This window comes from Acomys russatus, chromosome 1 (genome assembly GCF_903995435.1).
Source record: "Acomys russatus chromosome 1, mAcoRus1.1, whole genome shotgun sequence".
NCBI lineage: Eukaryota > Metazoa > Chordata > Mammalia > Rodentia > Muridae > Acomys > Acomys russatus.
Window position 1 is genome coordinate 102,618,589 of NC_067137.1, and position 22,081 is coordinate 102,640,669.

The following is a 22,081-nucleotide window of genomic DNA, read 5'->3' on the forward strand; positions in this document are numbered from 1 at the left end:
CCAACTCCATAAGGAGGTTCTTTGGTGCTCCTCTTTATCATTCTTGGGGGGGGGGGGTCCCTTGAGGTATTGCCATACATCTTCAGCTTTGCCTCACCTTACTCAAATCCTTTTTCTCCACCCACACGAGATTCTAAACTCTCTACTTAAGCTTTCCCAGTCCCAGTATTCCTTCTCCAAATTTTGTAACTCAAGCGCTGTATTTTAATCTCACCCTCATTTAAAGCATCTATCACCCATTCTGTTCCACTTGCTGATTCCTAAGCTCTATAGAGACAGATTCAGTATCATATAACTTCACATATTATGATGATTAAATTGGAAGCCAGGATTCACATATGAGAGACGATATGTGGTTCTTGCAGTTTGAGCCTGAGTTACCCACAATATAATATTTTACAATTTCATTCATTCTTGGATTTAATTTTTCTTAGGCTTGAAGAAAATCTCATTGTCCATGTGTACCAATTAATTTTACTAATTAATAATGCACAAAAATGTGTCTTCAGAAGGTAAAAATCGTATTGAAAAGGTATAATCAAGACATAATTGAATGTAAAAATGAATGCAGTAGTTGTAATAGATTTAATTACATTCTAAATGGCTGGTCTTGGTTATACACCGAATATGAATGACAAAGGAGAAGGAGGAAAAGTTTGTACTCAGGTGCTTTGGTTTGAGAACAATGTCATTGATGAACTGTATGTTCATTAATACAGATGTTGGCATTGTGTTATTTGGTGATACCCATCTGAAATAATCAATGAAAACAATTGGACATACTGTTGTTAATGTGAAAGAAAAGTCTATGCAAGATAGCGATTTGGAGATAACAACCTGTGACACTAATAACCAAGCTATGAAAGAAAATTTAAAATTGACCAGATGAAACACATAGCATAAAGAGAAAGCAATTTCATAGAGGTCTGAAAATTATTATAATTTAATTCAGAATTAAATGGAATGAAGGAAACTATTCTGTTTCCTAAGAAGAAAATGATGTGAAAGTAGTTGAGATCTCTTCATGTTAAGAGAAGTTGGTAGTAATAAAAAAAAAACAAGTTTATGGTATGATTATATAAAATATAATAGCAATGAATTTATTTATGACTAGGAAATTATATAGGCAAAACAATAGTTACCAATATTGCATTATAAAGAATATAGCAATTAAAGTAAAGTATATCAACATGGTAGTTAGAAACAGATCATGTACATATTTTCATGTAGTCAGTTATATTGATCAGGAGAAAATAGCCTTGAAAATATAACTCAACATGAATGATTAATATGAGTACTCTATACTAAGAAAATGGAAAGCACTATACTATAGATAAAGCTGTTCTTTAGAGGCAGTATCCAAAACAGGAGGTACATGTATACATTAGAAATATTCCAAAAGATAAAATAAAATAATCAATTATGAGATTTACATTTGAAATTCTTTTCACATAGTAAATAATAAGTGTAGATAGATTGCTTGGACACAAGGATATCAGATGGCTATCATACACAAATATAACCCACTAGTCATTAAGACATTACAAAAGTGGCCATAGAAACAGTGATGAAACAGTGATGAATGATATGGGGAGTGAAGCATGGAAGAAATATTTCAGTCTTTGAAAAACACTGTACTATTTTTAATTGAAAGTAGACATTATGTAATGTATCTTGATTAAAGATTCACATCGCTCTAATTTAGAGGTATGTTTCTTTATATATTGCCTACATCTCCTTCCCATCTCCCCTGCCCCTCCCAACTTGATTCTCCTGTCACATCCATCTCCATGTCACCATAACTATCCATTCTACTCTCTTTACCTAATTAGTGGTATCATTCCCTTTGTCCCTTATTCTGCATGCAACCTCTGGGAAAATACTACAAAGTTTTTTTTTAACATGCCACCAAGAACATGGGAAACAAACTACAACAAGATGATGGGTATTTTCTTGATCTGAAAAGCTTTTTTGCACAGTACATGTAAAGAAGATTAAAAAACACAAAAGTAAGAAAAAATTTAAATTTCATACTTACGAAAAAATGTTGCCAGGCAGAGCACAGATTCCAAACTACAAATACACAATATCAAAGAAAACATCCAAAGATGTACAAACAAATCATGGGTATATGGAAGAAAATGTACCTGCTACAAGTTATTATTAAAAGTACATAAAAATATTCCGATAAGAATAACTGATATGTAAAAGAGATACAAAATTTAAAGAAAAATTGTTGCTGGAATGTAGAAAATATAGAAACTTCATACATTGTTAATAGGCATATATACTTGGTAATTATTATTGAAAGCACTGTGATTAAAAACCATAGCCGTCTATGTTCCAGATGTCTGTATTTTGTGTGTGTGTGTGTGTGTGTGTGTGTGTGTGTGTGTATGTGTGTGTGTAAGAACTGATCATTAGTTAAAGAAAATTGTACATTCATATGTCCACTTAAATACAATGCATAATCATCAATGAATAGTAGCAGTCAAAGTGATTATCAACAGAATAGCATATAAAAACATAGTAATACACCCAGTGATCCCTTTGCAGAAGTGAAACAATAAAATCCTATCATTTATAACAACATAGGTGAATCTGACAAACACCATCAGTAAGCCAAGTATAGCATTTAGTCAACAACAAAAAACAAAAAAAGAAAGAATCCAAAACATAAAACTAATTTAAATATATCATCTATGCAGATCAGCTATAATCAAAATCATCCTAGCACATAAATTTGTGCAATATTATGCAGCTGCAGCAGAAAAATTTAAAATCTATCCATATTACAATGCACCTATATAGAGTTAACCCCATGGAAGTCATTATATTTCTTTTCAAAAATAATAAAAATTTATAGTTTAAGAATATTACACAAGTTGGGAATAGTGGTGTATGCCTTTAATCCCAGCACTTGGGAGGAAGAGTCCAGGACAGGAAAGGCTACACAGAGAAACCTTGTCTCCAAAAACCAAAAACAAAAAACAATAAAAACAAAACAAAACAAAACACACACACACACACACACACACACACACACACACACACAAAATCAGTGAATTAACTGAATTGGCCTAAATCAATATGAACTATTAGAGCAAAGATATTACTTCTTCAATTCTTTCTGCTTTCTTTTATGCCCACCAATCACTCTCAGGAAGAGTAAAAAAATTAAAACAACAACAAAAATGAAACCAAGAAAAAAGCATTTATTTTCAAAGGATATAAACTAACCAAAGGAAACAGTAGAACTACTTGATATAAAGAAATTATAGCATCTAAGCAGTCAGCAAAAATGACAAAAACTCTCCTCTGGGGCAACTAAAGGGAAGCAATCATGTTAATGAAATACTATTGTCCTTAAAAACGTAACTATGAGTTATTGCCCCAGGGACTGGGTTGAGTAGGCAATATATGTTTTGACTTTAAAAATTTAAGAAGACTCACTTGAAAATACATCAGCACAAGAGAAGTTATGAAGCATTATCAGCATTCCTATATTCTCATTCCTATATTCTAAAAGTTCTAAAGCTATAAGTTTGTCTTTTTCTTGAAAAAATATAACGCAATGTTTCAGATAATACAACAGTCAATTGTCAGAGCTAAATATTTCTTAGTTGACCTATTCTCTGAGAACTGGATCTCATTATACAGTGAGGAGTCATGAAATCTGCAAGGAAGAAAGAATCAATGGTCTTTCCCAGAGGTAAAGCCTATGTACTATGGCTGTAACTGGCACACCAAGTTAAGATTAAGGGTGCAATGGTAGCTGGTATATCTCAGGGTTAACCAAGGCTTACTACTGGTAGTAAGCTTTATTTGTAACCTAGCGATGTCCAACTACATTTTAAACATTTATCCTTATATCCACATAAAAAGTGTAATTGTCACATCTTTCAAAGGTTTTTGTGTTTTTTTTTTTTCATTTCAGAACCATACCTTATTGCTATGTCTTTTTATTTTTGACTTCCAGTCTTCCAACTACAATGTAAAATCTTTGAATGATGGGTACGTTGACCTTTTCAACCTGCTTTAAATGACTCTATTATACTTATTGAATGGGTTGGTGGAAGTCTGATTTTTATAATGATCTTTTAAAACCAGTTTTCATCATTTTTTCTTATTTATGTTATAAGAAGAAATTTGACAGTAATAAATTAACAACTAAATTTAGAACACTAGTAAAATTTACTCCTACATGAGTAAACCTCAGTATTCACTGATCTTTTCCATGTCTCACTTCTCAATGCCATACTTACTAATACAATAGGCTTGTACAAACAGAAGACTTAGTGCTACTTAGCTCTTTGCGTCACAGTCCTCATAGTCTCAGTAATGTTCACTGTGACTTTGGAGAATCAATTCTCATTAATTGTATAATCAAGAATCATGTAAAGGACAGTATTTGAAAAATACTGATCTCACCACTATTAGGTCCCAAAAGAAACCACGTTAATCAGACATTATTGATAAGATATGAATATATCATTTGATTAAGATACTAAGTGGAATACTGCATAATAGCAAGAATAAATAAGATGCAAGCCAATGTGAGCAACACAAAGCAAATAAAAAGTCTTATCTGAGTTTAGTCATATATATGTGATCTCAGAATAAGCGAAATTCATCTATGCTTTGGAATGATGCATGAAAGCTTCTCAGTTGTAATGTAGTGACATCATGGGACAAGGAAGAGAGTGTGTAGCACTGAAATGCTACTCAGTTGGATGGCATTGTCTTAAGAGGATTAAAACGGGAGGCACACTTCTTGGAATTTGATTTTTCTTTTGTTCTTTCATATTACTCTTGTAAACTAGTCATGTAACAAGCTCAGATATATATGTGGCCACTTGTCCATCAAAATTTCTCACAGAGGCTTAATTGCAGAAAGAATTATACCCTGTGAATAACCCATTCCTGATGATACATTTCATTTTCAAACTAATTGCCAACAGAGACTTCCGAGCCACAACTTAGATGCACAGTAATTCAGGAAAAGAAGCAGATTTCAGAATAAACTTTCACAGTTGATTCCAATGATTGATTCAGACCATTGCCTCAACTATACCAAGGCATTGGTCTTTTGTATAGTCCTCCCACTGTTCATAGATGTTCACCCTCCAAGCTCCTGTAACTCTCTGAAAACATTCTGTACCATTAATTTATCTTTATATGTTCTAATAGTGCTTTTTTTCAATTTGGTATCAGTAAAATGTTGTTTTTTATGGTCAATGCTTATTGCATTCATTTGTTGACTTCTCAATGAATCATAAAACTCTGTATTCATGAGTTGTATACCTTTCTAGTGATATTTTGTGCTTTAGCTAAATGTTTACTTATAAAAATTACTTCCAGGAAAGAGTAAAGCATTCTTTTTATATCAGACAAAATTCAATTTTCTTCTCACAACAGATGTGCACAAATCATTTATCCTTCCAGGGAAATAATTCAGTTTGCCATTTTATCTGTGTATCATTTATCAAAATTTCTAAAGTGAAAAGTTATATTGATTGTCCAATATGACAATCTCAAACCTCATCAAAAGCCTTCTGTAACAGTGTCTGTAGAAGTCTAACTTCAAGTTTGAAAGCCATATCATTTAATAGTATTGGTGCTTCAAAAAGAAATCAGCTATTCTTAGGGTATCATTGCCAAATAAAATTGAGTAGAGTGCGCAAAATATACAACTAAGTATCTTAGACTCTCTTCTAAGCATTTTACCCAGCAATGAGAACTATGATGATAAGGGAAGCTATAATGATGAAGCAAAGTAAGTGGTTTTTTTCTGATGAGAGAGAATGACAGTATAGATATCTATTCTATAGATGTGAGCTTATCTGTTTAGGTATTCTTAAAATGTTAGTATGTAATATTGAGACTCTGTGACTGTTATCTTACATAGAAGAATGGACTTTGGAGATGTCATTAAGGTAAGTTAAGAACATTAGAATGGAACTAATTCCATTTATTATAATACTAGATCATAAACATAATGGTAAATGTTATTTTAAGAGGGAAGTACTGGGAGATTTGACATAAAAAAAGTGATATGATGGCCAAAGTAAAAGACAAAATATAGGATGTCCCATTGGGCCATGATACAATCTATGAGTGCATTCCCCTAAACCTACAGAGTCCAAAGAAATAGATTCCTACCTAGATGTCAGCTTTCTGTATATTGGTTCATATCTTGGTTTGGGTTATCCCCCCATAAATGATATCATAAATTTAGAAATAAGTTAAAAAGAAAATACATTTGTATAGTTTAATGCTATTCTTCCTAATTTGTTGCAGGGTTGTAAGTGCTACTGAAAGCAAATGTCTAAATGGGGAAAATTAAAGGAATCAATTTAGCACATACAGAAACATCAAGGTAAACTTTGTAAGTAGAAAAGATAAAACTAACCCAAACGAACAAAATAAGTTGAATGATCCGCAGTTTCCTAAATGGAGGCAGGTGGAATCTGTAAATATATTATTTGTTATTGTATGAAAAAGTACTGTATTAAAAAATGTCTATAGGAAATTTGTAAGGTTTTTTTTGTTGTTTTTTTTTTTTTGTTTTTTTTTTGTTTTTTTTTTGTTTTTTGTTTTTTGTTTTTTTTTTTTGCTGCTGCTGTTGTTGTTCTGTTTTGTTTCGTTTTTCAAGACAGGGTTTCTCTGTATAGCCCTGCTTTGTAGACCAATCTGGCCTTGACTCACAGAGAACTGCCTGCCTCTGCTCCCTAAGTGCAGAGATTACGGGAGTGCACCACTGTTGCCAGTTTGTGAAGATATTCTATTCAACACTAAAGATATCTAGTTATTTTCCTTTGTCCTGGGTGTTTTGTGTCAGAAGCACATTGTGTCTTTCCACAGTTTTGTAATTTATTGGCTACCAATGAATTTAATTGACATAGTAGTTTCATTGACAGCAATTTGTTACATACTACCACTTATCAAAAATAGCTATGTCTAAATCAAGGTTTTCTTCCCTTTCTTTTTCTTTTCTTTCTTTTTTCTTTTTCTTTTTCTTTTTTTTCTTTGTGTGTGTGTGTGTGTGTGTATGAGTGTGTGTGTGTATGAGTGTGTGTGTGTTGTGATGCTTTTTGAGACAGAATTTCTCTGTGTAACAGATCTAGTTAGCCTGGACTTGCTTTGTAGACCAGGCTGGTTTCAGACTCACATAGATCCTCCTTCCTATCCCTCCAAGTACTCAGATTAAAAGCATACACCATCACACCTGGCAAGGCTTTATAAATTCCAATTCAATCTCTAATACTAAAGCTCAGATCACACATCACACAGTAAATTATCTATTTATTTATGTATCTATGTGTCTATGTATCTATGTGTCTATCTATCTATCTATCTATCTATCTACCACCTATCTATAGACTGAAGAGGTTTTACAGAGGCACGGAATGCAAAGAACCTAGAGAAGATAGATCTGGGAAAGTAGACAGCAGGTCTAGAGGTACAAAGAGTATTGTGGACAAATTGCAGTTTCAATAGGGCTACATCAACAGAAGAGACAAGCCTAATTAAAACACCAGGAACAGTTGGCCATTCTCTGCCTGTATGATGCCCAAACTGGGTGGTGGTCAGCTTTCAGGTTGGTGGGGGCCACTGTTGCTAATTGTCTACTTAGTTATGTTGGTGATGGAGAAGTTTCTTTAGTATTATATATCTGATCTTAGATCTGGATTTTATGATAATATTTTAATATTTTCAGGAATCCTTAAACTTTCTGTTCACTCTGCTTAATTCATGAGGTAGAATTGTGTTTACTCAAGTGATAAATCATTATCAACCTGTAGCACATATGTGCCACGAAAATAATGGTGTAATTGTCTTCCCGAAATAGAGTGATCATTCATGTTCAAAAATGTGTCAAAGGACACTTATCAAAAGGAGTTTTATCAAGACAAGGTTCATTATTCAAAGGTCAAAGCACAGCCTAATCTCAACAACCTAGGGAAAAAATAGAATTCTAGACTATTATAATGATACAAGTACATTGTATATCTCTGTATTTTAAAGATAATATAATACTACCATTATTAAATCTAATAAAGAATATAACTGTCTTCTGAAGTAGATAAACGTTTTTGAGTTATAACTCATCAATTGATCGTTTGATCCATAAGATACTTCATTATTACAATTTCACACTTGGAAATATAGCCATGCAAAGTGTTTTGGCTCAGGGTTTGATTAGAATTGCGTTAAGCAATATTTGAATGTCACATTCTTTTTAGCATTTAAGTTTATGTTTCCTATAAAGTGTGTTAGAGTGCATTCTGCCCAGTCCTCTGACCACAGAAGAAGCACAGAAGACTGATCCTGATGACGCTCTTGAACCTTAATAAAACAACAATGATCCCACAGTCATCAGATTCAGTTCTACTTAAAACCTCCTTTTCCTGAAACTGAGAACTGGATCTATGGCTCTCAGCACTATCCATAGAAATAGCTTTGGGAAAAATATTCCCCCCGCTTTTTATTTTCCTCCCAAATGTCAAAACATGACAATTGAAAGCATTTTGGCCTAAATTTCAGATTGTCTTCTTACTTTTAGTATCTCAAATACTAGTGATGATTTTCTTTAAGGATTTAATAAAAAGTGGTTTATGTCAAAGAGAAATAATCTCCCATATAGTTACTAATATTTTCTCTTGTAAAATAAAAAATCATAGTGTTGGAGTGAAGATATTGTCACCAGGTTAACAATTTAAATAATAGGGGAGTGGGCATAACTGTAGATTGTGAAGTAGTCTAGGCTGGAAGAGTTCTTCAACTAAATCACTGCAGAATAATATGGAAATCAGCCCTTTCCAAACTGCTGGGAAAATTATTACTCAATTCATCAAACAAAGATTGTTTCTTTATTAATTATCTTTTTGAAAAATTAGCAGGGTGCTTCCTGTCACTTAATAATCATGTAGTTATAAATATATGCTCAATAATTTCCTCAAGCATTTGGGATATTTTGTCCTATTTGATTCTTCATTTTTTCTAGAATTATCAAATTGTTTTAGAGTAAAACATAATTTCATCTCCACCATTTTCCGACATTTATAATTACTGATATTCTTCATTGATAAGAACAAAGACTGGTAAGTTTATAAAATATGACAGAGACGCATAAATTACACAAATTGCAAACATTATTCAGTCGTGTATTGTAATGCACAAATATAATTAACATATCTTTTTTAAAAAAGAATTGAAACTAAGAGTATGATAGCTACTGTTTTCTTGGCTTTTTATCTCTTGTTATTTTTAATTTTTTCTTTACTTTGTACGTTTTTGAGTAAACTGTATATTGCATTAATAAGGGAATAAAGAAAAATGACTTAACACTAAAAATATAAGAGAAAACTTGACATTCTAATGACCAGAACATCTGACCCCTAAATACAAGTGTGTATGACCATGAACAGACTGCTAAAGACTATGGTGCTCCTCTCTTGATTATTTTCATTCAAAGGCACTTGAAGAAACACAAATGGAGAGGCAAGCTCTCTCTGAAGTCCATTTTTCTGTGTAAAAGGGACACTCCAAAAGTACTCAAATTCCATCAACCCCGCACTTCTAGGGGAGCTTCATCATCCTCAGAGAACTGGCTTTTCCAAGAAGAAGAGACAAAAACCCACTACTAGAACTGGTCACACTTTCCTTCACAGGCCCCAACTGTTAAGCAGACTTTCCTAAGTAGTTAAGTTCTCTCTCCTTTCCTATCAAAGCTTGTATATATTATAAGACATGCTATAAAACCACATGGTAGTGTAAAGCTTATAATTCTAAGAAATATTTACTGAAATATCCTGCATATAAAATAATAAAATTCCAACAAACCTGAGAAATTTTTCTCAATCATTCTTTTGGTTTTATGCTATTTTATACATTCAGCTATCAAACATAACTAAGCCATGTTGAAAGTATTTCCTGTCTTCTAAACACAAATTTTTTCAACATCATTGGGTATGGAAGGGAAATTTCATTTTTAGGAATGAAGTTTTTTTTTTTTTTTTTGATTTACTACTTCTTATGAATTTGGACCCCAAATTCTCTTCAGCTTATTGGTAACAAATACAGGCAGACAATTCTTCAGTTTATAAAACATTTGGTGATAATTACATGTGTTTATGTGGTATAATATATAAATAATATATATGTAATATATAATTATTAAATTTTAAGAAGTTAACATGTGTACACATTATTTTGTTGCTTTAATATCTGTACTTAATATGGAATTATTAGTGAAGGTAACTAACATGTTTATTATTGGACCATATTTTTTATTTATGTATATCTAGGTATCTGTTTTCTGTTACATCCCACAGAGGCCAAAAGGCTTCAGATCACCTTGGGACTTAGGTACAAGAAGTTATGAGGATAGAAAATGTTTTGTTGGGACTGGCATCATATCTCATGAAAGAGCAGAAGGCATTCTTAACTATGACCCATCACTCTAGCCTCATCAACTCACTTAATATCAGTTAAGCATTGATGTTTCATTATTCTTGTTATCACATTTACTTGTTCTTCAATTTTCAGTTTATCAGTTTGGTGGTAGCATCATTAAATACAAGATTTTTAGTGTTTAAGTTTAACACATTTTCATTTAATATTCCAATGAGGAGAATTAACATTTTAATCATAGATTTTTGTTTTGGGCTTAGTATAGCTCGATATTGTTTCATTTAATTTCTTTTTCAAATTTTAATTTATTATATTTTATTCAGATTGTATCCCGATTTTTATCCCCTTGCTTGGATCTTCCCATTCCCACCCTCACTCCCTCTTCTACCCTATTTCCCTCCCCTAGATCTCTGAAAGAAGATGACTTCTTCCCTTACCATCTAACCACAGCCCATCAGGGCTCATCCAGATAGCTTGTTTCCTCTTCATCTGTGTACCCACTGAGCCTCCCCACCGAGGGAAAGTGATCAAATGGGGGCACCAGAGTTCATGTCAGAGGCTGTCCCTGCTTCCCCCACAACTTGGAGAATGAGCTGTCTATTGGCTATATCTGAACAGGAGTCTAGGTTTTCTGCGTGCATTGTCCTTGGTTGGTGCAACAGTTTGTTCAGAGGGCCCTGGGTCCAGACCGACTGGCCTTGATGCTCTTCTTGTGTGGCTCCAGAACCCTCTGGGTCCTTCTATCCCCCCATTCTTCCATACAACTCTCAGTTCTCCACCTGGAGTCCAGCAACGAGTCACAGCATGTGTCCAGATCCTCTGTCATCGTCATCTTCTTTCACCTCATCTGTGGACAGCCATGTTAGATATAACATGAAAATTATATTTTTCCCTAAAAATGGTAATTTTGAAAAAAACTAATTTTTTATAACATATATTAATCAATAATAATAGAGTAGGGGCTACATATGTCACAGGATATTAGAATGCATGATGCTTCTTTGCAAAAGTGAATTTGAAAAATAACAAAGAACCTCCTTATGGAGATGGCTTCAAATGTGGCAGGCAAGCCACTGGACAAACTGTCTGCATTTCTACCACAGACAGAATTCTGCCCAAAAAAGGGCAAGCTTGGATGCAGACAGAGTCGACAGCCAAACTTTGCCAAGCCAGGGTAAACAAGTCCTCAATAGCTCCTGTCTCATAAATATGTATGTCAGATATATTGGGCCAGAAGGCTGAAGACGATACCCCAACATTATAAAGAGTTTAGGGTGACTATTCAGGTAGAACACTGTCTCTGACATCTCATTTGGAGGGCCACTAACCTACATTCTCAGCTTACTCAGGTAATCAAGTTTATTCATTCTAAATTCTCTGAAGGAGTTAAAAAACCAGGAAGCTTAGTTCCATGATGAAGCTTAGTTGTTTAGGGATTAAGATGTTTTTAGGTCTAGATAAGTGTTTTAAATTGATAATGATGCGATGTGATGGAGATTAATTTACATTCAGAAATTTAGACGCAGCAAGTTAGGAATATGTTTTCTTCCAGACTGTCAAATACAAGTAGCCAAAACACTAATAATGTAATGTTTATATGATTCCGGATTGTATCATGGTTCTTCTTGCTATAGGTAGTCTATTGTATATATGTATAATAATATAAATGTATATGTAAAAAACACAAACAAAAGTAGCACTAAAACAAGCAAATATGTACATTGGTGCGTTAGGTTTTAGAGATTCCTGTTAATTATAGATGAACATCTGCTATTTCAAAGTCTTGTTAATTTTCCAACAACAACAACAACAAACAAACAAACAAAACACAAAACAAAACTCTTCAAAGACAGAAACATATTAGTAGTGTTTGCTGACTGCATAAAATGACATAATTGGTGGGAGATGAAGATCCAAAAGAATATTACAAACAAGAAGGCCCTTAGTGATATCAAATGGCACTGAACTTCATGATTTCTTTGCCATGAGAGTGTCTTTTATCAAACCTCAGAAATGGCACTGATCCCTCTGTTTAACACCATTAGACAGATCTGGACTGAAGTCATCTCTCAACTTGATAATGAATATTCTTAAAGTCAAGAAATCCGACTGGTACTGAATTAACAAGAAGACATTTCTAGAAACCATGATTATGAATAGTTTTATTTGATGTCTTTGGTAGAATCTGTGAATATATTTATGATATTTATATGTCTTAAAGCTCTTAGGCTGAAGTATAGTTGAAGTTTGCATTAGTAACTAAAATTAATTTCCCAAGTCTCCTCTGTGACAGCTATTTTGAAGTACTATAAATCCCAAGACATGTTCATCAGGTTTAAGTAATTACTAGTAAGTGACAAGCAAATATTTTATGTTATAGCTTTAATTAGTTATTATAAAGTAGTACATTTCCTAGAGTGTAATGATAAAATAACAAATAGCTTAAATCATTTTTAAATTGATTTTTTGTTTTTTCTCAGTAAAAATTATGAATAAGAATTGAAAAATTAGAGTATGTAATGCAGTATGATTTATTTTCCAGAATTATGTCGTTGTAATTGAAAACAAGAAACCTCAACTTGCACTCAATTTCAGCAAGCTACATTACATTACCTCATTTCTCTGGATATCAGCATTTTTCTGCTTTTGTATTACATTTCAATATTTTTAATCCAAGTAATCAGTATCTTGTTTTGCAAACAAAACATTTCTTCATATATGGCCATTTTTACATCTCAGTTATGTGTCACAGTTTTGTAAGAAAACTAACAGGTAGCAGATCATTTATATAGAAATATGGGAATGAATTAAAATGTCCTTAAAAGTATGACAGAATGCACAATTAATGAGTTCCAAAAGTATGCTAGTAAATCTGTTCTGAAAGTAGAGAATCATACATTATTTTGTTTGTATTTCATACCTGTGTTTCACTGTAGGACACTTGCCAAGCAAATATGAGGAAATGAGAGAACAGAGGGAAAGTTTACATGCTCCAATTGTCTCTGCTTTCATAGAAATATGTAACTAGTAAATTTTAATGTAAAATTTCAACAACTGAAACCATAGACGTTTTATGAAAGTTATGCTGCGCACCAGTGTGGAAGTTGATACTTTGATAAATAAGGCAGAGAGAGAAGGAGGGAAGCAGGATCTCAATTTAACAACATAGAAAGGCTTTTAAAAGCAGAAAAGTGTTGGTTCTTGATCTTATTAGTATTACATTTAAGATACCCATTTGTTCCTCAGTATCTCATTGGTAAACCCAGGATGAATAACTACTATGATTTTTTTTCTTCATAATGTTTGATTTTTATTTTAACATTGGATGGATTATTATGATGATTTTTATTAATAATTTATTCATATTACATCTCAATTGTTAGCCTATCCCTTGTGTCCTCCCATTCCTCCCTCCCTCCTGCTTCCCCCCTTCTCCCCTCCCCTTTGTCTGTGACTGAGGGGGACCTCCTCTCCCTGCATATGCTAATAGGGTATTGAGTCTCTTCTTGGTGACCTGTTATCCTTCCTCTGAGTGCCACCATGCATCCCCATCAGGGGGACATGGTCAGAAATGGGGCACCAGAGTTTGTATGAAAGTCAGACCTCACTCACCGCTCAACGGTGGAGAATGTCCTGTCCATCGGCTAGGTCTGGGTAGGGGTTTGAGACTACTATGATTTATACTACTTTGATTTACTTTGAATTATAAAGTATCAAATAAAGCAAAGCCCATGCCATAACCTACGAGCTAGTCAGTCATGCCACTGTCACTACTGTAGGCCACCACGAAGGAATGTTGGGATTTTTAATATAACCATAGTGAAAATAGTGGTTGGATATAGATAAGTCTATTTCATTAAGGAAAAGTTAACCATTTTGATAAACTGTGATAAAGGACTTGAGAGAAAGGAAGAACCAAAAAATAATTCTTTTTTAAAATTGTTTCATTCCTTTCTTTAGATTATAATTACATCATATTCTCCTTCTCTCTCATTCTTTGATAAAAAAGAAAATATTGATGATTTTATTTTTGATAGAAAAGAGACTTTTGGGGACCATGTTAACTTTTTATGACTGACACATCTTATGGCAGGGATGCTTGGTAGACAAAGTCATGTAACTTTAAAGTTTGGTGGAGAAAATTAAAACAATATCTACATTTTATATTCCATAGAATCACATTGTTTTTCATGTTTATCAAATTATATGTCATTGTTTTTACATTGTAGGCAAATAAAGAACTAAATGCCAGATTTTCAGAATTGAATAAAATAGTCATATAATCGGATGTTTTTAAGAACTATGATACTAAACACACCTCAGATTTGTTTTAATAAGAAATAATATGACCATCATATGTTGCAGGGTATAAATCAGTGAAGAATTTAACACGAATGATTTTAGTTGGGAGTGAAAATGAAATCTTGATATTAATTCTCCACAAGGAAGAAAGAAAGTGATGTGGATGAATCAGAGAATTAGGTCAGGGCAAAAGGAGAATGCGAATAATGCGAGGTGCTGCATATTTTAAAGAGCCTTATGGTAACATAAGGGTGAGGAGGAAACATGTCACATTAATACAGCAATGATCACACTGGCAAACCTCTGAGCAACAGAGATGAGCTCATTTGCACATGGAAGACTGGTCCCTTGCATGTGACCCTAGCCATCTTGCTTTTTCTCAGCAGTGATATACTATATAATCAGTTAGTTTAGGAGTAGAAACAATGATTCACAACTGTGGTTACTTTCTGTGTATGATTCAATGACATTAGCTTACAAAGAAATTTAAAAGTTTATCATTCGTAAGAATCATAGGCATTCTGATGGGTGTAAGATGGAATCTCAGAGTTGTTTTGATTTTCATTTCCCTGATGACTTAGGAGGTTGAGCATTTCTTTAAGTGTTTCTCAGCCATTTGATATTCCTCTGTTGAGAATTCTCTATTTAGTTCCAAGCCCCATTTCTCAATTGGGTGTTTGGTTTGGTGGAGTTTAATTTCTTGAGTTTTTTACATATTTTGGATATTAGACCTTTGTCAGATGTAGGGTTGGTGAAGATCTTTTCCCAGTCTGTAGGCTGTCGCTTTGTTTTCTTGACAATGTCTCCTACCTTACAGAAGCTTCTCGGCCTCATGAGGTCCCATTTATTAATTGTTGACATTAAGGCCTGGGCTGGCGAGGATTTGGGGAGAGAGGAACACTCCTTCATTGCTGGTGGGAATGCAAACTAGTACAGCCACTTTGGAAATCTATCTGGTGCTATCTCAGAAAAATGGGAATGGGGTTTCCTCAAGACCCAGCTATTCCACTCCGTGGAATATACCCAGAAGATGCTCCAGCATACAACAAGAAAATTTGCTCAACCATGTTCATAGCAGCCTTATTCATAATAGCCAGAACATGGAAACAGCCTAAGAGTCCCTCAGTAGAAGAATGGATGAAGAAACTGCGGTACATATACACTATGGAATACTACTCAGCTATTAAAAACAAGGAATTCCCAAAATTTGTGGACAAATGAATTGAGCTAGAAATTATCATAATGAGTGAGTTAACCCAGAAGCAGAAAGACTCTAATGGTATATACTCACTTATATCTGCATACTAGTTCAAGGGGCATGTCCCACGAAAGCCTTCACTTACCAGGAAACTGGGACAGAGGGGAGGGCATCCTATTGGGACTCTAGATGAGAGAAGCATGGGAAGATAGCAAAGTAGAAGGATCCAGAGGGTCCTAGAAACCTACAAGTAGAACATTATGATAGGCAGATTTGGGCCGAGTGGTCCTGCTCAAACTAAGGCACCAGCCAAGGACAATACAGGTGGTAAACTTCAAACCCCTTCCCAGATCTAGCTAATGGGCAGAACATTCTCTACAGTTGAGTTGAGAGTGGGGTCTGACTTTCACACGTACTCTGGTGCCTTATATTTGACCATGTCCCCTGGAGGGGGAGACATGGTGGCACTCAGAGGAAGAATAGCAGGTTACCAAGAAGAGACTTGATATCCTATGAGCATATACAGGGGGAGGAAATCCCCCTCAGGAACAGTCATAGGGGAGTGGAATAAGGGGAAAATGGGAGGGAGGGAAGAATGGGAGGATACAAGGGATGGGATAACCATTGAGATGTAACAAGCATAAATTAAAAAAAATTAAAAAAAAAAAAGAATCATAGGATTCCACTATACATTATCCTTAAAACTGGGAAGTTGAGTGACATCTCCAGGAGCATTGAAACATTTAAGAAAAAAAAAAATATTCACATTCCTTTTCAGGATGTATGGCAAAAGTAACCTTGTTTTCCTCTCTCCTTCCTATTTTCCTCCTTTTACATCTCATAGGCAAACAACACTGAGAATACGCATCTGTTGAGATGTTGATATGAGAATCACAATAAAAGCATGATAAGTTTTTACTTCCTAGGTGCTTCACTCAGAACAGTGGGAAAGATTTAAGTTCCATTTTAAGCAAAGTCCATAAATTCAACACCTTTTACAGGCAGCAGATTCAGCAAATGGAGCCTGGAATGACGTACGTTAAGGCCTATGACCTCCAGAGGAAGACTATCTCCTGGGTGGGCATGGACCCATCAATAAATGAAATAAAAATGGAGATGTGAATCCTATGCAAAGCACTTCAGATTATATTGTTTATGAACTCTACAATAGGATGAAGGCAAGTGATGATTAGGAAGGTGATGGGAGATGAGCTTATTCTGTGAAATAATGATAATATGAAAATATTAAAGGGAGCTTAAATGTTCCTTAATTTTAATAAGGTATAGAGTTACTAGGTGAAGCAATATTCAGAGCATAGCAGTAACATTTAACAGAGGTTAAATATAAGTTTATTTGCAGTTGTCTTAAGAGACTGTTGATACAAACTCAGGGGTGGTCTTTGCAATATAATATTCAAGGAACACGTAGAGACTATGCTGGTCAAAGGACTATATTGAAGGACTTCCTCTTTAGTAGAACAAAATCACTGACAGAAACAATTGAAACTGGTTTATTCTGCCACATTTTAAAAGTGATTTCATTATGTCATGTTGAAAACTGCACAGAAACAGTAGTGTGCCTCTCCCTGTGATTTTAGTCTATTATGATAGGGGAGGCATGGAGTCCAGAATGCCTTCATTTCTGTACTGATAGTCTGCTATTATGGGGAAAATATGGAGGCAGAAATGGCTCTAAACTAAAAATGGGCATGTAAACCTACCTGTCTCATGCTTGATTGCATGGCATGTCAAAGAGGCAGAGGAAATCAGTAAGAGCAGAGACAGATGTGACCTTCAAATCCCTTCTCACCTTGGATAGCCATAACAGCTTTCAAAGCAGCGTTAAAACACAGTGATTGTATGTTTAAATGATGCATTCTTAAAAGCATAAACAAGTGAACCGTAACAGGAGATATTAACAATATTAACTTAGGAGGATGGAGTGCTGAGATGGCTGAGGTACTAAGTACCTGCTATCAAGTACTTACTCACTGCTTACTTACACCTGCTACTAAGCCCGATGACCTAGAAACCACATACCACAAGGAAAGAACAGACTCCTCAAGTATATACATGCACACACACACACACACACACACACACACACACACACACACACACACACACCCCAAAGCATACATATAGATATAAACACGTACAGATTGTAACACACTTGTACATAATGCAAAGTCAAGAGAGGTATATTATTATGTGTTTTTATAAAGTTAAGAGAGACATAGTAGAGGAGTATGGCAAAGAGTTATGAAGACTTGAATAATGTCTTCAAATATGATGCGAAAACAGATCTTGTGAGCACAAGCACAACTTGAAGTAGAAAACAAAAAGAGGTAAGAAGGGAGAAGCTTTAGAGAGTATGAAATTGAGGTGACTGAGCGGAACCCAAACTAAAACTGATATATAAATAAGGTAAAAGTGTAGCAGCAATTCTGCCTGTATGAGCCAGAGTGACAAATTATAATGAGAAAAACTAGATGCGTCCCTAGAAGAGTGTGCAAAGTGATGGCAGCATGTGGTATAAGTACAATTGCATAAGCAGGTATAAAAAACAGGATTCAAATATTTTTCAGCTGTAAATAAGACACCAAAGTGACTCTAAAATTGTAATGTCCTAAAAATTGATAGGATGATAAAACATGCAAATACGAGCGTGAAAACATAAGTTTTGACTCTCACGACTCATAAAAATCCAGATTCAATAACGTAAGTGTCCTTTCATGGAGGTAAGATGGAAGATAGGACAGTAGCAGGAATTCAGTCAGTCACCTACCCTGATATGCATAACATAGGAAAGGGGACCTTTCCTCAAAGAAAGTAGAATGTGTGGCCAACATGTGAGATTGTTCCCTAACACACATACACACACACACACACACACACACACACACACACACACACAAAATCCAAATATCATAACTATATTAAATTTAAATGAACATGTAAGTCCATAAATAAAATATCTAAAACAAAAACATCCACAGTAAAAGTGTGGAGATTGAATATATTGTTAATCTGTGCGTCTGTTGTTAGAAAACAATAAAAATATAAAATTACAAGTCAGAGTGAGATAATCAAGTATTTTTTGTCTAATTATCAAAACCATATCCCAATTTTGGTGTAATTTGACACTGCCTAATATTCTTTTAAAATGATTGAGCATAATACTTACCTAAGACGTTAACTCCTGTTTTAAAATAACAGTACCTAAGTAGGATTACATTGCAGCTATTATATGTGACTGCCATACCTGGAAAAGGGAGACAAGTAATCATAAGTATGTTGATTTTGTGAGGCAAAAGATCCAAATTCCACTGGTAAAGTAAGACTCCAGAGGCTACTGAGTTTTTCAGGAACATTGAATCTCCACTTATACACAACCACAACTTCCAAGAGTAAGCCGTCAAATGTATCGAAGGCCCTATTTTCCCAATATTACTACCCATATATGTAATGTGCAATACTTTAATTATCATGGGGAGATTTTCTAACATTTTGTGTTTTTGAATTGTGGTAATAATTATAATATTTTTGAAGTTATGCTAATCATAATTTCCCATTAACTATAATCTATATGTAATGTAACGTGTTTTCTAATAGACGCAGCTTATGCTTTTTGTGGTCTGTTCATAAATACAACAGTTTTCATTTTATGACATGAGTTTTAATAATATACACGTAGAGGTAGTTAAGGGCATCTTACTAGTGAAGTGGTTGAGGAAAGAAAATAAAATTTTGACACGTTAAAGTATATAGTTAAATGAGCCATCAAAAATACAAATTTAGTTCAGAATATCAGGAATGTGTCACATTGAATAATGTCTCATGATATCTAATGGCCATAGGTCAGCAGAAACCTGAACAGGGTATTAGAGAAATGCATTTATGAGGAGTTCCTTCTAGGCATTCAATTTTTCATTCAAATTCTTCTGTCTGCAATTAGCCATACAGGCAGAAATTAGCCTGCGAGTAATTGTACTTCTAATGGATTCATTGAGTAATGACTTCATTATTTTTCCCCTAAAATGTAGGGACCTCTTTCCAATTGTATGCCCAACTACCTCATTATGACAGTCCTGATTTTCAGCCTCAGTGTGTTAAGTGCAAACTATTTGGAGGTCAAATTTAGAATGTGTGAAGGGCAAACCCTAAGTATGTACCCATTGCTGTAGTCTATGGCTGCCGTGTCATTTACCTGCCCCCCCCCCAAATTTAGAACATAACGATACTACCTTGAATCTAGTGATTACTTGCTTCAGAAACTCAATAGCATCTGGCTGGCTTATTCTTCTCTACCACATTAAGTTGACAGCAGCAAAAGCACCTGCATCTATTTTGTGAATTTGCATCCTGACTTATTTGCATATTGTTGTCTTGTGAAAGATGGCTGCTGAACAGCACAGCATCATGGTGTCTTCTGTATGGGTATAATTGATACCTTGGTGCTGAAAACATCAAAATATATCCAAGGCAGGTGCTGTATATGCTTTCCACTTAGCTTTGAAAGACGTGTGTATTACTTTGCTTCTTTCGATTGGCTCAATTAATTATAGGTCTCTAGATTAAAGTCAAGAGAGGAGGATCAAAAACCTTTTTCTAGAATATCCAAAAAAAATGGCATTATAGCCAAGTAAAAATGAAAGTGAAAGCAATAGTAGAGTCAGTTGTTTGTAAGTAAATTCTACATATTGAAGTAGTGAATATAAATAAAATGCTAATAATAAATGCCATTATCATTATGAGATAATATACTATGGGCTCTTTTAAGAACTTATTATTATATTTATTTTTGTGTGTGTGTGTGTGTGTGTGTTCATATCTGTGTGTGTCCTTGTATGTAGTGGAATTTATTTTATTATTTTATAACACCCATTTTTTATTTATTGCTTGATTGATAGTGTTTTCTTTTTTATTTTAATTTTATAAATTTATTAAGATTATAACTCAATTGTTATCTCATCACCTGTATCCTCCCATTCCTCTCTCTCTCCCGCTTTCACCATATTCCTCTCCTCTATTGCACTAACCAATGACAATACAAGTAGTAATCCAGCAACATGGCTACTCTGGAAAGGGCACATATTCAAAGACCTAGGTTTGTGGTATCCATCTGGAATGTAGCCATGTCCTTCAGAAACATCTTTAAACTCTCTGCCTGGAACACAGACATGCCTTTAGTACACACCTTTAATCTCAAACAATTAATTCTAATTGAGAGGTAACCAAAGTGATGAATCAGAGAAAGATTTAATAGAATAAGTCAGAGATAGGATACACTCAACTTCAAATTAATAGACAGGAAAGAGAGGCTACTCAAGAGCACTGCAGACAGAGTTGGGTTCAGTGCTGTTCAGTTACAGCAGCTGAGTTCATGTGCTTACATTTAGTTCATGCAGTCATTGCAATCAGCACAGTTCAATTTGTGGAGTTCAGAGGCAGTTTTTTCAAGAAGAATAATTTATTCAGATGCCTAGAGAAACCTATTAGAATTATTCTTCTTGGAGAAGAGTTTGAGCCAGAACAGCTGAGTTGAACCAGTCAGCCAGAGTTCAGAAAGGGCTGGAAAGGGTGAATTTATTCAGCAGTAAGTTTTGGAGACTGTAAGTATTTTAGGTCTATGTTAGCAAACAGAGAATCAAAGCTGAAGACCTTTTTTTGACCATTTTATTTTTTTTCCCCCAATGGGTAAAATTCCATTTTAGTAGAAGTTGACATGTCCAGTGAAGTTTATAAAATTATGAAATACTAGCTGTATTTTCATCTCTGAATATTGCACACATGCTTTTATCTTTATTTTGATTATTTTGTGTTATCCTTTAACTTTTTTAATATTATTTTTTTATTTTACATATATATTTATACTATTATACACATATACAATAAACTACCTAAAGCAAGAAGAGCCATGGCATAATAGGAATTATATAAATCTTACATTCTTAGTGTTTTGGCTGTTTGTATTTGGCAGTCTTGAAGAAAATGAAAACATAAAATACATGGTATACAAGGGTTTGCTAGCATTAGGACACCCACTTAACATCTGCAGCCTCTACTGCTTTGTAATTAAACAGCAATTCGGACCCAGTTATAGTATTAAAGGCTCTTGGTTTATAATCAATATGAAGAAATGTATGGATGGCCTAGTAGAGG